This window comes from Siphateles boraxobius, unplaced genomic scaffold, assembly GCF_051911475.1.
Source record: "Siphateles boraxobius isolate OS27281-9 unplaced genomic scaffold, OSU_SipBor_1 11, whole genome shotgun sequence".
Classification (NCBI taxonomy): Eukaryota; Metazoa; Chordata; class Actinopteri; order Cypriniformes; family Leuciscidae; genus Siphateles; species Siphateles boraxobius.
In genome coordinates this window covers 8,892,268-8,912,453 of record NW_027508711.1, presented here as the reverse complement: position 1 = coordinate 8,912,453, position 20,186 = coordinate 8,892,268, and positions in this window count along the sequence as shown.

Below are 20,186 nucleotides of genomic sequence, written 5' to 3'. Positions count from 1 at the left end.
CCAATACAGACCATGTCGACACAATATTGATGCTGATCTGATCTCCCGTCAGTTACCATCCACTGAACTGTCACCTGACTGGGATGAGATATCTTTCCCGGGGTTAAAGCCATCTGCCAAATAACCACTCCATACCTGACAACTGGGTCACACAGACTTATAGATCAATTAGGAGCCAATTCCAAGAGTTTTCCTAGCGTCTATGCCTGTCCGACACAATTGGAGATAAGCGACTTGGAACAATTGAGCCACCATGAGTTGAGAAGAGCTCAAGAACAAGATTCAGTCATAGGTGCAGTAAAGAAAGCAGTCAAGACTGGCCAGCTTCAGTCTATGGCCAAGAATCAAGATCCAAGCTGTTACGACCCTGCGTGCCGCTTGCTCACCTGCTGGTGGCGGTTTTGCTCAGAGAGAGCGTGGGAGATCGCACACCCCTGCTTCCTCATTATCCTTAATTATGAAGAGGATAAAACCTTGGATTGAACATCTCCTCTTCACCTTCGTCCAGAGGATTGACAGCCTCTGGCGAAGTCATTCGAACCTTTGATTTACAGCCCATACTAGCCTTCTTTTACTCCCCAACTGGATTATGATTTTTCCCCTTTTGATTTGAAACCCTAGACTTTGTTATATTCAGTTAAGTGTGATTTTTGAGGACAAATAAAATCTTGCTAGTCATTTTGGTGTACTTGTTTAATTTATGTACTGCCGAAATGAGCTGGTCGTAACTTAAATTGGGGGCTCGTCCGGGATCCTATCGGGGTAGGAAACGTTGGTAAGTATGGGTTGTACATGTGTGTATGTGTTTGTGAATGGTTACCTTTATAAATGAGAACTCTGGTGAGTTAGAGTGTTTCCAGCTGGATTGTGAATACAATCGTTCCGACGGAGCACTGTTTGTTGTTTTGTTTTGTTATTTTGCCTTTCTTGTTTTTGGAGGATATCCTGGGTGGAGATTAAATCTCTTTAGGGGGTACGCTTCCGGACTTTCAGTTTGACTGATAGTTGTGGAGTTCAGCGTTTAATGTCACCTCGAGCCAGGTACATCTCTGAAGACAAGGTAGGATTTAGTTAGTGTTTTTCTGAGTTAGGAGCTGGAGTTCTCTTATATTATAAATGGTAAATCCATTCTACAAAAATAAAAAAGGTAAATTGTTGAGTTTGCGTGTATAGTGCAGTTTATTTTGCGCTTACACTATGTTTTGACTTGTGGGGAGTCTTTGGAAATTTTTGTGAATGAGATTGCGTAATACGGTGACGTAGTTCCTATTTGAAGTAGTGGCTTATGGGAATTGTATTTTGAGTGAACAGCGTCTCACATGTGTTAGCTAGTAGTTTAGTTTGTGTTATTGTGTATAAAACATACGAACAAAATGTCTTCGGTGGTCGAGGATTTCTTTGCATGTCCATCAGAAGCTTTGCTTGAGAGTTGTACAAAGGAGCAGTTGGTGCAAATCGCCGAACGCTTCAGTGTTGATTTTATTTCTCAAGAAAAGAGGCTGAGGGAGACTATGGTGACTACTCTGAAGCGGTCACTTGTTGATAGAGGAGTTATAGAGGTAAACACTGAGTTAATCACTCTGAGTGAATCGTTTGTGTCTACTCCTGTTGAGGTTTATAGTGAAAGTGAGACAAAATTTCCAGAGTTGTCTTTGCAAGGGAAGCAACTGTGTTTAGATCCCGTGAAAATTCGTGCAGAACGTGATGATCGTGCTATTAAAGAGCGAGCTGTAGAGAGAGAATTTGAAGAGCAAAACCGCCACCAGCAGAAGAGAGAAAATTAAATCATCAGTTAGCTATGCTGAAAATGGAGCTTGAGTTAGAGAGGGAACGTGAAGAGAGAACATTTCAGTTAGAGAGGGAACGTGACAAGAGAGCTTTTCAGATAAAAAAGTTGGAGTTAGAATTAGCAGCACAGACAGTTGAAGTTTCACAAGCGAATGTGCCTCCTGTTCCACAACAGCATGCGAATGCAGCTGAACCTGTATTTGATGTTCACAGGAATATAAGATTAGTGCCGCCATTTTCTGAAAAGGAAGTGGATAAGTATTTCTATCACTTTGAACGTGTTGCTTTGTCCATGAAATGGCCGAAAAGCTTTTGGACTTTATTGTTGCTGTGTGTGTTTACAGGTAAAGCTCAAGAAGTTTATTCTGCACTCTCACTGGAACAGAGTGGTGGGTATGATGTGGTGAAATCTGCTGTGTTGCATGCATATGAACTCGTGCCTAAGGCATATCGTCAAAAATTTAGGAATTTGAGTTGACAAATTGATGAATGTACTTATGTTGAATTTGCAAGAGGAAAAGAGGACCTATTTGATCGTTGGAGCATTTCAATGAAAGTTACAAGTAAGGAGCAATTAAGAGAATTAGTGCTCTTAGAGGAGTTTAAATATTGTGTTCCTCATGCAGTAGCTAGGCATCTTGCTGAACACAAGGTGAATACACTTTCAGAAGCTGCTATCATGGCAGATGAATTTGTGCTAACCTATTGCGGGTCATTCAGTTCAGTATGTCTTAAAACCAACAAAATGAGTATCTCTAAGTTCTGCTTTCAACCTAAGACAAAGTCTTATGTGATGAGTAGGAATAGTGAGACAACAGTGGCTGAACATTCTAGTAAACCTGCACTCTCACGGGACATGGTTCTCTTACGAGAGGTTCTCTCGTATTGCGTAAGTTTAGCTTACGCTACGGGAAAGATTCATCTTCTCGAGATACTGAAGCCAAAAATGATCCTTAATTTTGTATAACTTGTCAACGCAGTGCAGCAGCTAGCAGACCTAGAGCAGGCCATCTCGCGTGCTCATTGGCTGGCCTGCGGGCAACTGCTGCAGCCTACCAGTGCGCCCGGCGTGACGTCACGCCCAGTGAGGGGCGCCTGCACCTTTATAGCGTCACAGCCCGCCAGATAGGCGTGGCTTAGCATATAAAATAGGGGCTGTAGGCTGAATTCTCTGATTTTTCGACTCTTCAGCGAGCTCTTCGCATCGCTGGATTTGAGAGAAGCCACCGCCGCCGTCGAACAGCGAACAGACAGCCTAGGACAGCGCTGAGGAAGCCGGCCGTCTTCGCCACCTTCAGCCATCCGTGCGAGCTACGCTATCCGGCGACGTATCCTTTTTTGCTATTATTCTAAAAGAGCAGCGAGCGTCTTTTTAAAGATGCCTCGCACTTCCTGCGGCTCGTGTAAAGCCCCGCTCAGCGCCGGAGACCGCCACCTGATCTGCGCTCTCTGCCTGGGCCTGGAACACGCAGAGCTCGCCCTCGCGTCCGGGGGCTGCGAGCTCTGTGAGGAGCTTCCGCTGTCGACCCTGCGGGCTCGACTCGAAGCATTCAACACCACAGCGGTCACTCCGCCTCCTGTGGGACCGCGCAGAAAGAAGCGCCGTTCCCTGAGACAGCCGGAACCTGTGGCCACAGCGACGCGCTCGCCGGAGAACCTCCCTCGAGCCTCGCTCTCGCCTTCCCCACCTCTCCTCACCGACGCGCAGCTGCCGCTTACGAGCCTCACTGCCGTCACTTCGGAGGATGAGTCCGTGGGACATGTCACAAAAGACTGCTGCTCTATCCTGGCATCAGACAGCGAGGAATGGTCGCTTCACTCCGCCTCCTCGTCAATCCAGGAATCCGCCCGTACCCGCGCTGGAGCTGACGCGGAACTTATGCGCCTGCTGACGCAAGCGGTTGACCGTCTCGGGCTCGAGTGGTCGCTGCCGAAGGAACCCGCGCCGAACAGGCTCGACGGCTGCTTCCTTCAAAGTCGCCGCCGCGCAGTTTCAGAAACCAGGCCCGCTCCATTCCTGCCGGAACTTCATGCGGAGCTGACGAAGTCGTGGAATTCACCGTTTTCTGCTAGACTTCAGTCACAGGCCTCCGCGTCGCTCTCCCGAGTGGACGGCGCCGCCAAGAATCCACAAAGGATCCCCATCCACGCTCAAAGTATACGTGGCGGCCGTAGCAGCATTCGCGGAATCGACGCACGGCCAGTCACTGGGAAGACATGAGTTGGTCATCCGCTTCCTTAGAGGAGCTAGAAGGATGAATCCGCCGCGCCCCCCGTCGGTTCCCATGTGGGATCTTTCACTGGTCATCGAGGCCCTGAAAGCTTTTCCATTTGAACCACTAGACTCCGTGGAGTTGAAATATCTATCACTAAAGACCGTTTTTCTGACTGCACTGTCGTCAGTAAAACGTGTAGGGGATCTGCACGCGCTGTCTGTCAGCGCGTCGTGTCTTGAGTTCGGACCAAATGACTCTAAAGTCATCCTCAGACCTAGACATGGTTATGTCCCTAAAGTGACGGGCACTCCATTCAGAGCGCAAGTTAATTCGCTGTCAGCTCTCCCAGCATCTGACAGCGAAAGTGATGTGAATCTCCTCTGCCCTGTCAGAGCGCTGAGGTTTTACATTACGCGCTCCGCCTCCTTCAGGCGTTCGGAACAGCTTTTCGTTTAGTTTGGTGGGCGCGCCAAGGGGCTTGCCTCCTCGAAACAGAGCCTGTCCAGATGGATAGTGGACGCTATAGCGGCAGCTTACGCGTCGAAAGGTCTGCAATGCCCTCTGGGCATCAGGGCTCATTCCACGAGAGGCGTGGCCTCGTCGTGGGCATGGTCCAGTGGAATTTCTATCCATGACATATGTGTAGCGGCGGGCTGGGGCTCCCCGTCTACCTTTGTCAGGTTTTATAACCTAGAAGTTCCTGCCTTGCAGGCTAAACTATTGTCAGTTTGAAAAAGAGGTGTATTCTGCCCAGATCTCCTGCTCAGATCACGTTCATGACTCAGCTCTCCTGGTTGAGCTGCACTAGTAGGGTATGTGCCATATGACTATACAGACCGGCGCGCTGCTCTGTATTCCCTATGTGTGCTTATGTACAAGTGATGGCCCGCGTGGCTGGCCACCTTATTTTTTCCACTTATGGGGTTCCCCTCAAGCTCGGGGTTCTCATGTGGATGCTTGGCGCGCACGGCGTTGACAAAGTGTTCCCGTAGCGTAAGCTAAACTTACGCAATACGAGAGAACCTCTCGTAAGAGAACGATACTCGGTTACTAACGTAACCTCGGTTCTCTCTAGAGAGGGAACGAGTATTGTGTAACCGGCCGTGCTCGCGCCACGAGCGACTTCGCTTCAGTCGTCGAAAAACCAGAGAATTCAGCCTACAGCCCCTATTTAATATGCTAAGCCACGCCTATCTGGCGGGCTGTGACGCTATAAAGGAGCGGGCGCCCCTCATTGGGCGTGACGTCACGCCGGGCGCACTGGTAGGCTGCAGCAGTTGCCCGCAGGGCAGCCAATGAGCACGCGAGATGGCCTGCTCTAGGTCTGCTAGCTGCTGCACTGCGTTGAGAAGTTATACAAAATTAAGGATCATTTTTGGCTTCAGTATCTCGAGAAGATGAATCTTTCCCGTAGCGTAAGCTAAACTTACGCAATACTCGTTCCCTCTCTAGAGAGAACGTCCTGGTTGCGTATGCAACCCACCGTTCCCTGAAGGAGGGAACGGAGGACGTAGTCGACGGTCGACTGAATTGGGATCTCGCTAGAGAGCCTGTCTTCTTCGAGTACTATTGAACGAGCCAATGTAATTGGCGTGCGTGATTCGCATCACACACTCCGCCCCCGCGGCGCGGGTATAAATACGGAAGTGGATGCACGCACTAGTTGCTTTTCGCTGAGGAGCCGAGAGTAACCCGGGGTCAGCGGTGGTCCAGCGGTAGTGGCAAGGGGACTACGTCCTCCGTTCCCTCCTTCAGGGAACGGTGGGTTGCATACGCAACCAGGACGTTCCCTTTCAGTCGAGAACGTCAGACGTAGTCGACGGTCGACTGAATTGGGATCACCCATTGAACATGCCACTAACGCTGCCACCTTCCAGTGCCTAAACCAAAGCCTCCTGATGCCCCCGCAAACTTAAGGCGGGGAAGGACAGGGCTTAGGCCAGGGAAGTCACTGCTGTTCCTACAGGACAACTGGGAAAGCGTTCCCCGTACGTTGGAAGGAAGGGTCGCTGCGGAAGCCACATCCAACCCAGAGGGAGGTAATGTGGAGAATACACATATGAACTGGGCGGAAACCGGGCAGTCTAACATATGGAATGTCACTGGGGTGGCTCCAGCCTAAGACGGGGGGAGACACACCGGACAGTGACGGCAGAGAGACTCTGCCGAGGGAAGACACGGGCTCACCGCAGGGAGCCGTATCGTGGAAGAATACACATATGGGGTCACCGAAGGGACCGCAACATATGGACCCAGCCTAACACAGGTTCCACACTGCTTACGAGTGGTAGGCCTAACACCAGACGTTCCGCACGTCCGACGTCGGAGGGGTGTGGAGGAACTCAACAGGGTTCAATTTTAAGGGAACTCAACTGGAGTAGAAAGGCGCACGTATCCAGTCCATAGGAGGGGAATGGCGCAGCAAGCCGACACTTGAACCGGGCTCACGGTGAAACTGGCTTCATGAGAAGGGAGCCCACGTGAGGCAGCGGTTCACTAGGTGTCGTCCACCCCCCAACTCTAGAATCTGTTTTAGCAAAGCATATCGTCAACGCCCAGGCGGAGCACTTTACACTCATCATAGAGGAGCTCAACACCTAAGTGGACATGTTGCATCTCGGACCTTTGCCGAAATGAAGGCAAGCACTAAGTGCAACTTTGCATGGAAACAGCCTTCCCTCTCTGCTGAATTCCAACAGATATTTGAAGAGCTGGTCTGAGGTCTATGACTTGCATTCTGTACACGTCCAAGCGAACGGACAGAGAAGCCAGGGCTGGATCTGCCTCCTCCAGGGCAGCGCTTGCAGGCTCACCACCTGCTCCTATTACGGGAGAGGTAGGAACCTTGGGCACAATCCGAGCCGGGGTCTCAGCTTGTGAGAGTTAGCCGGCCCAGACTCCAGGCACAATACGTTGACCAAAAGCGAGCAAGTCCCTACCCTCTAGTAGAGACCACGCGAGCAGGAGAACTGATATAACAGAATTTTTAACTCACTGCCTGCAGTGGCTCAGGGGCGGTCTCTGCAGTGCAGTCGCACCAGGGACAAGGCCCAAGAGGATAAAGAGGGACACAAGGATTTACAAGACCTTGCTCCTCAGGAACCTGACGATCAGAACGTGCTTCTGCATACTTCTGCAACACGATGAGCGTCGTTTAAACACCGAGGCAACATCATTTTGAGGGTGAAGGAAAACAGCCTACTGCAACCCATTTTGCAGGAAAGAGAGCACTGAAGTGATCGAAAGCTTTCAGGATCTCCTCTGGAGAGAAGACGCACTCAACGACTAGGTTCCACTTCTAAAGGCGTAAGCACGCTACCCAATTCTAGGGGGTGCTCGCAGAAGAGATGGTAACTATCACATGTTCTTGTGATAGCCACCTGAACCTCCGTGTTCAGATGTAAGACCGCCCGGAATCTCCGGGGGAAGAACGCGTGTGCCATCGTGCCCCGTCCCCGAAAGAGTTTTCAGGGGAAGTCAGGAAGGCTGTTGAAGGGAACCAGGTCTAGTTGGGCCAATAAGGGGCAACTATGAAGACCTGTTCCTCTCCTGACTTGGCACGTAGGTGCAAGCGACGGGCGCAAAAGACAGGAGCATTGCTCAACACAACATGTGAAGATCACTGGGCTTCAGGAGCATTTTCTGCTCAGCACTTGGGTGTGACAAGTTCACTGAGCTTCAGGAGCATTCCTGCTCAACACCTGAGTGTGATAAACTCACCGAGCTTCAGGAGCATTTCTGCTCAACACTTGAGTGCGAAGAACTTCACTGAACGACAGGAGCATTTCTGCTCAGCACTTGAGTGTGACAAGTTCACTGAGCTTCAGGAGCATTACTGCTCAACACCTGAGTGTGATAAACTCACTGAGCTGCAGGAGCATTTCTGCTCAACACTTGAGTGCGAAGAACTTAACTGAGCACCAGGAGCATTTCTGCTCAGCACTGCGCGTGACGAATTCACTGAGCTACCTGTGATGAACTCACAGAGCTACAGGAGCATTGCTGCTCAACACCTGAGTGCGATGAACTTCACTGAGTTTCAGGAGCAATTCTGCCCAACATGAAGAGTGATGATTTCACTGACTTGAGCAGGCGCCAGGCGACCCTGAGTCGCAGTCACTTTTAGAAGGCTCACTGGGGTTAAACGCATTTCTGCGGGCCCCTGGGGCAGCTGAGACCCAGTGTTTGTCCAAGGGTAGTCCGCTCGGTTTACCCAAACACTGGCGGAAAAATAAAACCGGGGGGGCAACTGAGCGGCCCCGGAATGGTCATGACCCAGCCGGACCCAGGGGATGGAGTCTCCACTTGCCCTGGCTATAACTGTCGTGAGGCTCGATGGCGGCACGATTGAGTAAGCGGGAGGAGTGGAACAAGGCGCCCTCAGAAGCGTCTGACTCCAAGGAGGAGGTGACGGGTGAGTTTGTGACATGCAGGGGAAGCTTGCGCAACGGTCGCAATGTCTAACAACTCGAGGCACGAATGCCCGTGTAGTCGGGGGTCGCCCAGGCCCCCGTTAAAACACGCCCTTTGTACATGGCCCCTCTGTTGAAGAGGGTTTGGCAGCAGACCGGGATGAACTATAGTCACACAGGGTGAGCTGCTCTGCCACGGTCACCTCGGGACTCGATCGTGAAGCTAGCGCTGAAGCGGTCACATATGGAGGAAGCCAAAGGCTGCGACTACCATATACCCCAGGAGCCTCTGAAAGTTCTTTCAGTGGGACCCTTTCTCACTTCAACACCAGCTGAACACATTCTCATTGGAGAGACATGTTGGACCGAGTACCTCTCCAAAACTAAGAAAGAGATACTCAGCCCGTGGGCGAGACTACTCTCTTCCAGTTGACCTGACGACCCAACGGGCTCTGGAGCACTCGAGGGGAAGGACACTGTACTGATACTCCACCCTTAGACGCAACACACAGGATGGCCTGCGGTGCGGGAGGTAGAGATCTGAAGCACATGTCTTTCAGGTCAAAGCTGCAGACCAATCTTGGGCCAAGATGGTCACGACCCACCCCCTAGTAGCACGAAGAACGAGTTTACAACTGGCCTTCGTACCGGCTGGAGGAGCGGCTATATCAAATCCTTCGCCAGCAGGATAAGATAAGCACGCACAAGTCAGGAGCACTGCTCAACACTCGGTGTGATGAATATCACTGAATTTTCAGGAGCACGTCTGCTCAACACCTAATGTGATGACTATCACTGACTTGAGCGGGGTAGCCGAGCCTGAGGTGGGGCAGCAAAGTAGAGAGAGTGGTGTTAGTGTGCTGTGCAACACTTACCTGTCTCCACAAGCAGCAGGGGGCGCGTGAGAAGGCGGATGACCGGGTCCTCGAACGCACCAAGCTGCCTGCTGGCGACCAAGGGGGAGCTGAGGGGTGTAAGGCTATACAGGGTCACACCCGCCAGACTGGCCCTCTTGGGACCCAGGAACAGATGAAATTGCTCTCTCTTTGAAGTGTGGGTACCGCTTGCTCCGCTTTTTTTTTCCGCAACCTGGCTTGGCAGCGCCTGGAGCGGGCTGGGCGTCTCTACTGCGGCCGGCTCCATGCTGAGGCCTGGGTGGAGGCTGCTGCGGAGGGCCAGCAGGAGCGGCGGCCGGAGAACGCCCACGGCGACGAGCAGGCGGAGGAGCTGCCACCGGCGGCGGGTGGAGGCAGCAGCTGGCCACCAGGGCAGGATGTGCCGGATGACCTCCGTCTGCGCTTGAGCGGCAGAGAACTGTTTGATGCAGTTTTCCACCGCGTCGCCGACCAGCCCAACCTGGGAAATTGGGGAGACCAGGAACCGAACCTTGTCCGCATCCGCCATACCAACCAGGCTGAGCCAACGAAGGCGCTCCTGGACCACCAAGGTGGACATCGCCAGACCGATCACGCACGCTACGACACCCGTACCCCGGAGGGTGAGGTCGGATGGAATGCGGTGCTCACCTATGAGCGCACGGTCTGGATTACCCTCGTGCATGCCATGGGTGCCCTAGCCTGCAGCAACACCATGGCACGCAAGAGGAAGGGGCTTGCCCACAGGCTTTGTAAGCTCTGCCCGTCGGAACAGACGAAACTCACAGGCCTTAGGGGGGAGACGAGGATCCCCCCAAAAGGGAGCGGCCGCCGGACACAGGTGCACCTGTGTCGACAGACCGCTCCAATGGAGGGACACCTCGCAACCCTTCACCGTTCCTCCATCAAGGGTAATGAGGGGGAAAAGCTATTCAGGCAGTTTCTGGCAGAGAAAGATGCTGTTCACCACCTGATAAGCTCTCCATGCATTTCGGGAAAGAAAGGCACTGGGGCGGCGAGCTGAGAACCAGCGCGGCCCGCCCCAAGATACCAAACTCCAGATTCCAACCGAGACTGAACGGGACACGGTGGAGGTTCCACTCGAGCCCGGCAGCCTCGGCGGCCCGTTTCAGCATTATTGATAAGTCTGGATCCGGCTCGGGCAACATTGAACTCCCGGAGGGAGACAATGAAGCCGAGTCATCATCTCTAGAAGTCAGCTCACCCTCCGATGCTGCAATCGGCGTCCTGTCCTCCAGGGGAGCCCCGAGTGAAACCGCTGGCCCACCCATTACAGATGGACCAGCAGACAACACAGGAGGCTCCAGTGGTTGCAGTGGAAGGGAGGAGTGAGGAGCCCACAGGGAATGGTTACCGGGCGGGACATCCAACACTATCCTCCGGTCACCCATCCCACACAGCACCCGAGGGTGGGGCATGGTAATGGGGACTCGCTCTCCGCGAACGAAGGCGAGTCTCGCCCTCAACACTGCGACAGTCATGTTCCCACAGTGAAAACATGAGCTGTCCACCAAAGCTGTCTCAGCGTGCTGTAAGCCAAACACGTGACACAACAGTTGTGACCATCAGAGAGAGACAGGGAACGACCGCACCCAGAAACGCACGGGCGGAATGACATCTTGAAAAAGACGCAAACGCACCCGTGTTGCTCTTTCAGAAAATAGGACCGTCACCAGTGCCGGAGCACACAGGGGAATGACCGCGGCAACACTGAACAGAGAACTGAAACAGTGAAGCACTCACTTTTCCGCCCTCTAACCAGCCATCAACACACACAAACATTTAGAAATTTGTTGCTGTTAAAACAGCAGTTGAGAGCTCAAAGCTCGCGATCACCGCTGCACTCGCGCTGTAGAACACCAGCACTGGGAGAGTCTTCCTGAAGAACACCGACACACTCGCTCGTTGTAGACAACAGCACTCTCAGAGACATCAAACGATCGGCTCCGAAGCGAAAGGCAACTAGTGCGTGCATCCACTTCCGTATTTATACCCGCGCCGCGGGGGCGGAGTGTCTGATGCGAATCACGCACGCCAATTACATTGGCTCGTTCAATAGTACTCGAAGAAGACAGGCTCTCTAGCGAGATCCCAATTCAGTCGACCGTCGACTACGTCTGACGTTCTCGACTGAAAGGGAACCGAGGTTACGTTAGTAACCGAGTATCGTTTGTTTTTATTGTAAGAAGCCTGGTCATAAAATATCGGACTGTCTTACTCTTAAGAAGAAAGAGAGATTGTCGAAATCTGTTGCCTTGGTTTCTACTTCATCATTGATTATTGACACCTGTGATGAGAAAGATCGTCATTCATCTAGTTCTAATGATAAATCTGTTGATCAGTGTATAACTTCTTCTGTTGATTATGCACCCTTTATCACTGAGGGAAATGTGTCATTGCCTGGTTCAAACGAAACGGTGCCAGTACGTCTTCTTCGAGATACGGAAGCTGCGCAGTTGTTTCTTTCAGAAGGAATTTTGCCTTTTACTTCTGAAACCGCTACTGGAACTCATGTATTAGTGCGAGGGTTTGAGATGAGGTTTACTGAAGTGCCTTTGCATTGAATCCATCTTTCCTCTGCCATTGTATCTGGTGAAGTAATAGTTGGTGTTCGTCCTGCACTTCCAGTTCCTGGGATTACATTCATTTTGGGAAATGATTTAGCTGGTGAGAATATTTGGGGAAGGAGTGATGTGGCAGCTCCACCCATAATAGCATCTACACCTAAGAAATCTGATGTTGGAAATTGTAGAGAATTTCCTGATTTGTTTCCAGCTTGTGCAGTTACTCGATCAATGGATAATCCATTAATTGAAAATGAAGTTGAAGTTCCACTGCATGACACCTTCTTTTATACTGTTCATACAGGTGTCTCAGGATCTGATGTGTCCAAATGTCCTGAGCAGAGAGACCTGAAATCCTGTTCTTCGTTGTCTTCTGATCAGAAAGATTCGACAGTGTTGCGACTTGAATCTACTGATACATCAGAGGTTCTGTCCACTCCTGAGAAAACTAATGTTGATCTCTCTGATGTTGATTGTTCTCTGACTTCGTTACAGATTTCTCGACAGGATTTGATTAGAGCTCAACAGAGCGACAACAGTCTTAAAACCTTATTCTCTGAAGTAGGGTCTAAGAAATGTTCTGATCCTCAGTCGTCTTCGTACTTACTTGATGATGGTCTGCTTTGTCGGAAAATGGTGCTGCATGAAGATGTTTCTCTAGAACCTAAAACTCAGATTGTGGTTCCTTTTACAGTGAGGGAATCTGTGTTGCATCTGGCTCATCAAGGACTTGCTGGTCATACCGGAGTTCGTAAAACGTATGAAAGGGTCTTGCGACAGTTCTACTGGCCTAAGGTGAAACGAGATGTGGCAACACATATTCGATCTTGTCATACATGCCAGATCACCGGTAATCCAAATCAAAAGTTACCTGTTGCTCAGTTGCAGCCTATTTCCGTCGGTTCCACTCCTTTCGAGTATTTGATAGTTGACTGTGTTGGTCCGTTTTCCTACTGTTTATCCATTAAGGTCCATTACCACAAAATCTTGATGAAAGTCTTGATGGCCCTTACTAATTTCATGTCGACCTTTGGAATACCCAAAGTTATTCAATCTGATCAGGGTTCGAACTTCATGTCGAAACAGTTCCTCAAAAGACCTGCGTCAACTTCGAGCGAAACACAATATTTCTAGTGCTTATCATCCACAGAGTCAAGGAGTTCTTGAGAGGTTTCATCAAACCCTGAAGTCCCTTTTGAGGTCATATTGTGTGTAACTCGATGCAGATTGGGAAGAAGGTCTGCCGTGGATGTTGTTAGTGATATGTGAGGTAATCCAAGAAAGTCTTGGGTTTAGCCCAAAAGAATTAGTGTTCGGACATGTAGTGCGAGGACCTATGGCTGTGTTATCTGATGAGTGGTGAATGTCTAAACCTTCTGAAAATATTTCAGATTATGGGAGTGGATTCCGCCGTATATTATATGAGGCACGAGCTCTTGCTAAAAAGAAAAAGTCTCAAATAAAAATGCAACAACGCTTTGACAGAAAAGCTAAATTAAGAGAATTTCAGGTGGGTGAACAAGTATTGGCTTTATTGTCTCTACCTGCAAATCCATTTCAGGCTAAATTTACAGGGCCTTACAAGATAGTTAAACGTCTTTCCGATAATAACTATCTGTTGAATACTCCTGATCGGAGAAAGAACGTCAAAGTATGTCACAGTAATCTGTTGAAATTGTACATAGCTCCTGTTCGTTCCGTTACTGTTAATGTGGTAAACTCTTGTGATTCTTTTCCAGAATTGTCATCTTCCTTTCGTAGCCCGAGTAAGGATTCTTTGGAGAATGCTGATGAGGATGAGAGTTTTCTTTCTCGAGAAAAGGTCGACGGACGACTTAAAAACTCCGAGATTCTTCTTAATCTTTCCTCCCATCTTTCTTATCTGACAGAGAAGGAGAGGAGTGATGTCACTGAGTTGGTGATGTCATTTCCCTCTCTTTTCCGTGATGTTCCTGGTCGTACTTCTATCATAGAACACGATATTGACGTGGGAGCCTCGTGTCCGGTTAAACAGAACGCATATTGAGTCAATCCTTTTATAAGTGATTTGCTGAAACAAGAGGTGAACTATCTACTTGCTCATGATCTGGCTGAATCTAGTTTCAGTTCATTGAGTTCCCCTTGTGTTCTAGTAAATAAATCTGATGGCTCATATCGATTCTGCACAGATTATCGAAAACTTAATTCTGTTACTAAGCCGGATTGCTTCCCTTTGCCTCAAATTGATGACTGCGTCGATCATGTTGGCTCTGCCCGATATTTTAGTAAGTTCAATCTCTTAAAGGGATATTGGCAGGTGCCTTTGACTAGTCAAGCGAAGGAATTATCCGCCTTCGTCACACCTGATGTTTTCCTGCAGTATAAAGTTATGCTTTCTGAGTGCGAAATGCACCCGCGACGTTCCAGCGTCTTGTAAATCGTATACTGTATGGAATGTCAGGATGTGAGGCATATCTTGACGACATGGTGTTGTATAATTCCTCCTGGTCTGAACATCTTAATCAGATTAAAGAATTGTTTTCTCGTTTAGCAAAGGCTAATCTTACCATAAACCTTGCTAAATCGGAATTCGCGAAGGCAACCGTTACCTATTTAGGTAAAGTCGTGGGAAACGGGAAACATTTGTGACTTTCCCGTACCCATCACTCGTCATGAATTGCGAAAATTTTGCCAGTGTAGTCTCACCTCTTACCGATTTATTGAGTCCAAAGTTGACTTTTGCGTGGTCTCAGCTCTGTCAACAGGCTTTTGAAAATTGTAAAGCGTTGGTGGCGTGTGCCCCTGTTTTAACCCTCAGAGGTCTAAGGGGTTTTTGGGGTCCTTGAGGTGTTCTGACATGCTCTGACATTTGTGCTTTTTTCAGTTATTTATAAACATGTTAATGGCAAAGGTGTAAATTCCCTCTATATAGCACAAACGGGGCTACCGTAATATGTGAGCAATATGTATGTTCATGTTTGTATTTTTTAGAGAATAATGTCTATGCATGGTTATTGAAAAAACTAAAACTTAAAGTGTCTGAAATAAGGCCACAAAACGCATACTAAATATGTGTCCACAAGACTTTTGACTAATGAGTTTTGTTGCCTAGAATTTTTGCTTCAAAATGATCTGAAAATCATCCCGCCTAATCATTTACACAAAACAATACATTGATTTAAATTTTATATGACACCTTTTGTTTGGAAAGGCAATATGCGTGGAGGCGTGTTCACACCTGAGAAGACAAAGGCCGTATAATGTGCCACATACATAATGAGCTGCATATTAATTAGCCCTTTCACACAGGTGTGTCACAGGATCCCAAAGAATGCAAGGACAAAAGAAATGATCTATATATACATATTTTACAATTAGAAATTGTAACCAATTGCAAATAGGTTACAATTACAACAACAATTACAATTTTAAAAATATTTCAAGTGTATTTCTTTGTAAAAAGTATACATTTTATCATACGTATTAAAAAAGGTAAGGATTCATTAGTTTGAATATTGAAACAAACACTATAATAACATCTTAGTTGATAATTCAATATACCTACTTTATTTTTGACAAAACATCATACTATAGTATATTTAACTATGAGCAGAAATTGGTGAACAAAAGCGTACCTATTTAATGTGACAGTAGTCTTTTTTACAGTCAAAACTTTATAATCTATCCAAAACTAATCACAAAATCTTGTCTAAACATTCATATTTTGTCTGTAACATATTGTGTATGATATATTAGCATATACATGTGAATTTGCAGTTTGTTGCTTATACAGACATTTTATTTCAACATATTTCAGTCTATTTTTACTCATCTTAGTAGGCTATAGCAATATAGTTTGGATGTGTTCATGTAAACATAACTTCTACTAATTTAGGTGCAAGAGTGAATGAACAGCACAGCTGTATAACTGTAGTAAACAACAGCGTGCACGCCTATGCCGTTCATTCATCATTTAGCCTACACACAGACACGCAATTCATATTTAAACAGTCTTTTTGCGGTTTACAGTAAGACACTATTCAATATCACGATTAGAACAAAACACTAAAGAATAAATGACTTACTACATCAGCTGGATCCGTTGCTCCTCGAAATGAAACTACCAGCACTTCTGGTAAATTTTCCAGGGTTATTAGATAGTATTATTGCGCACAGCGTAGGGATACGCTGTGTACACAGCTGTAGTGAGATACTTACTAAACATGATGTGTTCTATAATCCAGCTGGTGGGCGTTGGCATGTTTGAATGGCTTGCCTTAGATCATTTGCGTTTGAATACCGCGCGCTCTCCGTGGGCGTGGCACATTAACGCGTAATTAGGTATAATGAGCTGGAAAGAAAAAGACTGACATCTCTCTTTTCATACAGATTACATAAACTGAGAATATTTGTTTTTTTATATAAATTAATTCATTTAAAAGAAGAGAGTTCAAGCTTCATTATGGAAAAACACTCATGCCTGTATGACAAGTATTTGTGGAATTTCGGACGCATTTCAGAATGGCATTAACTGACAGAGAGAAGGCAGAACGCGCATCATATTTGTTTTTCTTTATTTGGCGAAAAGCACAACACTTTGTTTTTATTGTGAGTATCCACAAAAAAGTAGACACTTATCATGATCTTATTATGTACAACACTTAATATGTAAGATCAAAATCAACAGAGTATTTTGAGTTTCTTTTGCACTGATAAGAAAAAAAGCGAGACTTATCGCGCCCGCGTGATAGTCAACCTCAGAAGGTTAACAGCCCCGGATTTTGAGAAATCTTTTAGCCTTGCAATCGATGCAAGTGCTTGTGGTGCGGGCGCTGTTCTCTTACAGGAGGGTTTGAACAAGGTTCTACATCCAGTAAGTTACTTTTCAAAAAAGTTTAATCGACATCAACAGGTATACTCTACCATTGAGAAGGAAGCTCTCGCCCTAGTGATGGCCGTGCAACATTTTGAGGTATACCTAGGGTGAATCGCTGCAGCGATTATCATCTATACGGATCATAATCCATTGGTTTTCTTGAATCGAATGAGAAATCGAAATCAGCGACTTATGCGATGGAGTCTCATTTTACAACCTTTCCATCTTGAGATTCAACACATCCGAGGGAAAAATAATGTCATAGCTGACACACTTTCTAGAGCATAACCTAATCTCTGCGTTCATTTCTTTTCTTTGCATCTCTAGGGCCCAGAGGTCCTGAAGAATGAAGAGAAGACGACATTCAGAATGCTATTGCGCTTGTTATGGGTTGTGCCTAATTGTCTTTTCTTGTTTTTGATTTTTAGATTCGTGGCCGAATCTTTTTCTTTTGGAGGGAGGTGTTACGACCCTGCGTTCCGCTTGCTCGCCTGCTGGTGGCGGTTTTGCTCAGAGAGAGCGTGGGAGATCGCACACCCCTGCTTCTTCATTATCCTTAATTATGAAGAGGATAAAACCTTGGATTGAACATTTCCTCTTCACCTTCGTCCAGAGGATTGACAGCCTCTGGCAAGGTCATTCGAACCTTTGATTTACAGCCCATACTGGCCTTCTTTTACTCCCCAACTGGATTATGATTTTCCCCTTTTGATTTGAAACCCTAGACTTTGTTATATTCAGTTAAGTGTGATTTTGGAGGACAAATAAAATCTTGCAAATCATTTTGGTGTACTTGTTTAATTTATTTACGGCCGAAACGAGCAGGCCGTAACAAAGCATAGTGTTCCTGCAAAGACTAAGTCTCAAGCTGATTGTGAAGAATCACCTTCTCTTCAGAGTGGTGAACAAAAGACAACAGTTAGTCTGGAGACAAAAGACAACAGTTAGTCTTACCTGAGAAATACCGTCGGATGGTCCTGCGCTCCCTACACGATGACACTTGACACCTTGGAGTTGAATGGACGAATGAACTCCTAAAGGAACGATTTTACTGGCCGAGAATGAACACTGAAATTGAGAGTTACGTCAAGAACTGTGGGAGATGCATCGCAAGGAAGTCAATTCCACAACGAGCTGCTCCATTGAGTCAAATCACAAGTACAGGTCCACTCGGCCTATTTTGTATAGACTTCTTGTCTATTGAGCCAGACTCCCGAGGGATCGCAAATGTGTTGGTCATAACAGATCATTTCACCCGCTACGCCCAAGCTTTCCCGTACAAAGATCAAAAAGCTATGACTATAGCCAAGACCTTGTTTGAGAAATTCTTTGTGCATTATGGATTACCTTCGCCAATCCATTCCGATCAGGGGCGAGACTTTGAAAGTCGCCTTATCAAAGACCTTTTGGGGATGTTAGACATCCGTAAGTCTCGAACCTCACCTTATCACCCGCAAGGTGATGCACAACCAGAAAGATTCAACAGGACGCTACTGTCAATGCTAGCAACTTTGGATCCCGCAAAAAGGTCACAATGGAGTCAGAGCATCAGTCAACTAGTCCACGCGTACAACTTAACGAAGAATGATGCTACTGGCTATTCGCCATACTTACTCATGTTTGGAAGATAAGCCAGCTTGCCCATTGATGTATGCTTTAACACTTCTGCTGATGGGTAGGATGCAGTGAAGTACCAGCAGTATGTGGAGAGCAAGAAAAAAGAACTGCAGAATGCGTACAAACTTGCATCCGAAGCTTCACAAAAGAACCATGATAGAAACAAGAAAAACTTTGACAGTAGAGTGAGACATCATACTCTGGAACAAGGAGACAGAGTGTTGATAAAGAATCTGGGATTGACAGGAAAACACAAGTTACAGGATAGGTGGAATCCATTGCCATACATTGTGGTGAATAAATTGCCAGACTTACCTGTTTACAGATTGAAATCTGAAAAAGGAATGGGAGGTATACGGACACTTCATAGAGACCACCTGTTTACCATACGAGAGTCTGTGAGGTTGCCAACCCCCGAAGACAGAAAAAAGACCCCTCATTGTCCTGTGACCAGAACCCAAACAAATCAGAAACGGGTAAGAAAGGAAACAAGGAATGAGGAAGTCAGAGAAATGAATGCTGAAGATGGATTTGAAAGGTCCTCATCTGATGAGGAACATAATGGGTCGTATTTCCCTCTGAGAGATGATGTGAGCGAACTGTTCAGATCGATACCTTCTGCTGTTCCTGAGAGAGAAATCCTACCTGAGAGTACCCCAGTGTCTGATGACTTGAAGCAAAGCCATGCTCAAGAAGTTGGAGAAGCTGGAGAAACACCTGTGGATGATGACGCCAGAAGTAGTCTACAACCACAACCAGACCCTGTGGACGCCTCAGAGTCTGAAGGGGGATAAAATCCTGTTGAGTGTGAACTGGTTGAAGATGAAGTGCCTGTGGAAGAACTTACCTGTGAAAGACGTCCTAAAAGACAGGTAAAACATGTGACACGCTTTATGTATGATGAGCCGGGGAAGCCAGTCGATAAGCCCCTTACTGTGGTTCATATAAGAGCCTGAGAAGAGGAAGTGCAAGACACTTTGGTGACATCCCATGGCCCAATGTTTTAGATGCTCTCTTGCTAATTCTTCCCCCGAAAGAAGAGGACTTATTCATGTCTAAATGATAGCGCATGAGGACATGCTAGCTTTCAGAAGGGGGAGGGTGTAGCGCAGTGCTATAAAAGCATTTAAGTTAACTAAGTGCTAAATAACTTAGATTGCATTGAGTTCATAATTGCACATTAGAACTAAAGAAATTATGTTTTATGTATTGTAAGTTATACAATATTAGAATTTAGAAGTAAGCTCAAGAAACAAATGTATTGTAGTTCATATTCATTCTATTCATTTTAGGTAAATACAAGGGTTTATGGTAGTTGTAGTTTGATATACAATTGTGTTTGTTTCAAGTATGGGTTTAATTTATTCTAAGAGTTTTTGTTTAAAGGATTTCTTTGGTGAAGTGAAATGTATAATGTAACATGTAAAATTTTGATGTTTGGTGTTAAAAAATATTTTACTATATGATTTTTGTATGCATGGAGTGACGTGAGGTAAAAGGTTGCAACCCGGAAGAGGGGGAAAAACGGAATAGCTGAGGAGAAGTTGCGTGGAGGACTTGCTCCATGTTTTAGTGGTTAAATTGTAAGATAGAACGTGACAAACGTTGTATATCTGTCAGTTGGACCTTGTTTAGGTTTTGTGCACACAAATTGGACTGAATTGTGAACTTGGAAGCCGAAGACTGTGTAGTTGTTGACGGTTTGCTGAAGTTAACATCTCGCCACTGAGAGGATGTCTGTCGTGTGAGTGATTGCCAGCCCCTGGTCATCGTGTGTGAGAGACTGCCTGTGACGGTGTGGTAATTCGACGGAAGAACCACCACTTGGGATTAAGGTA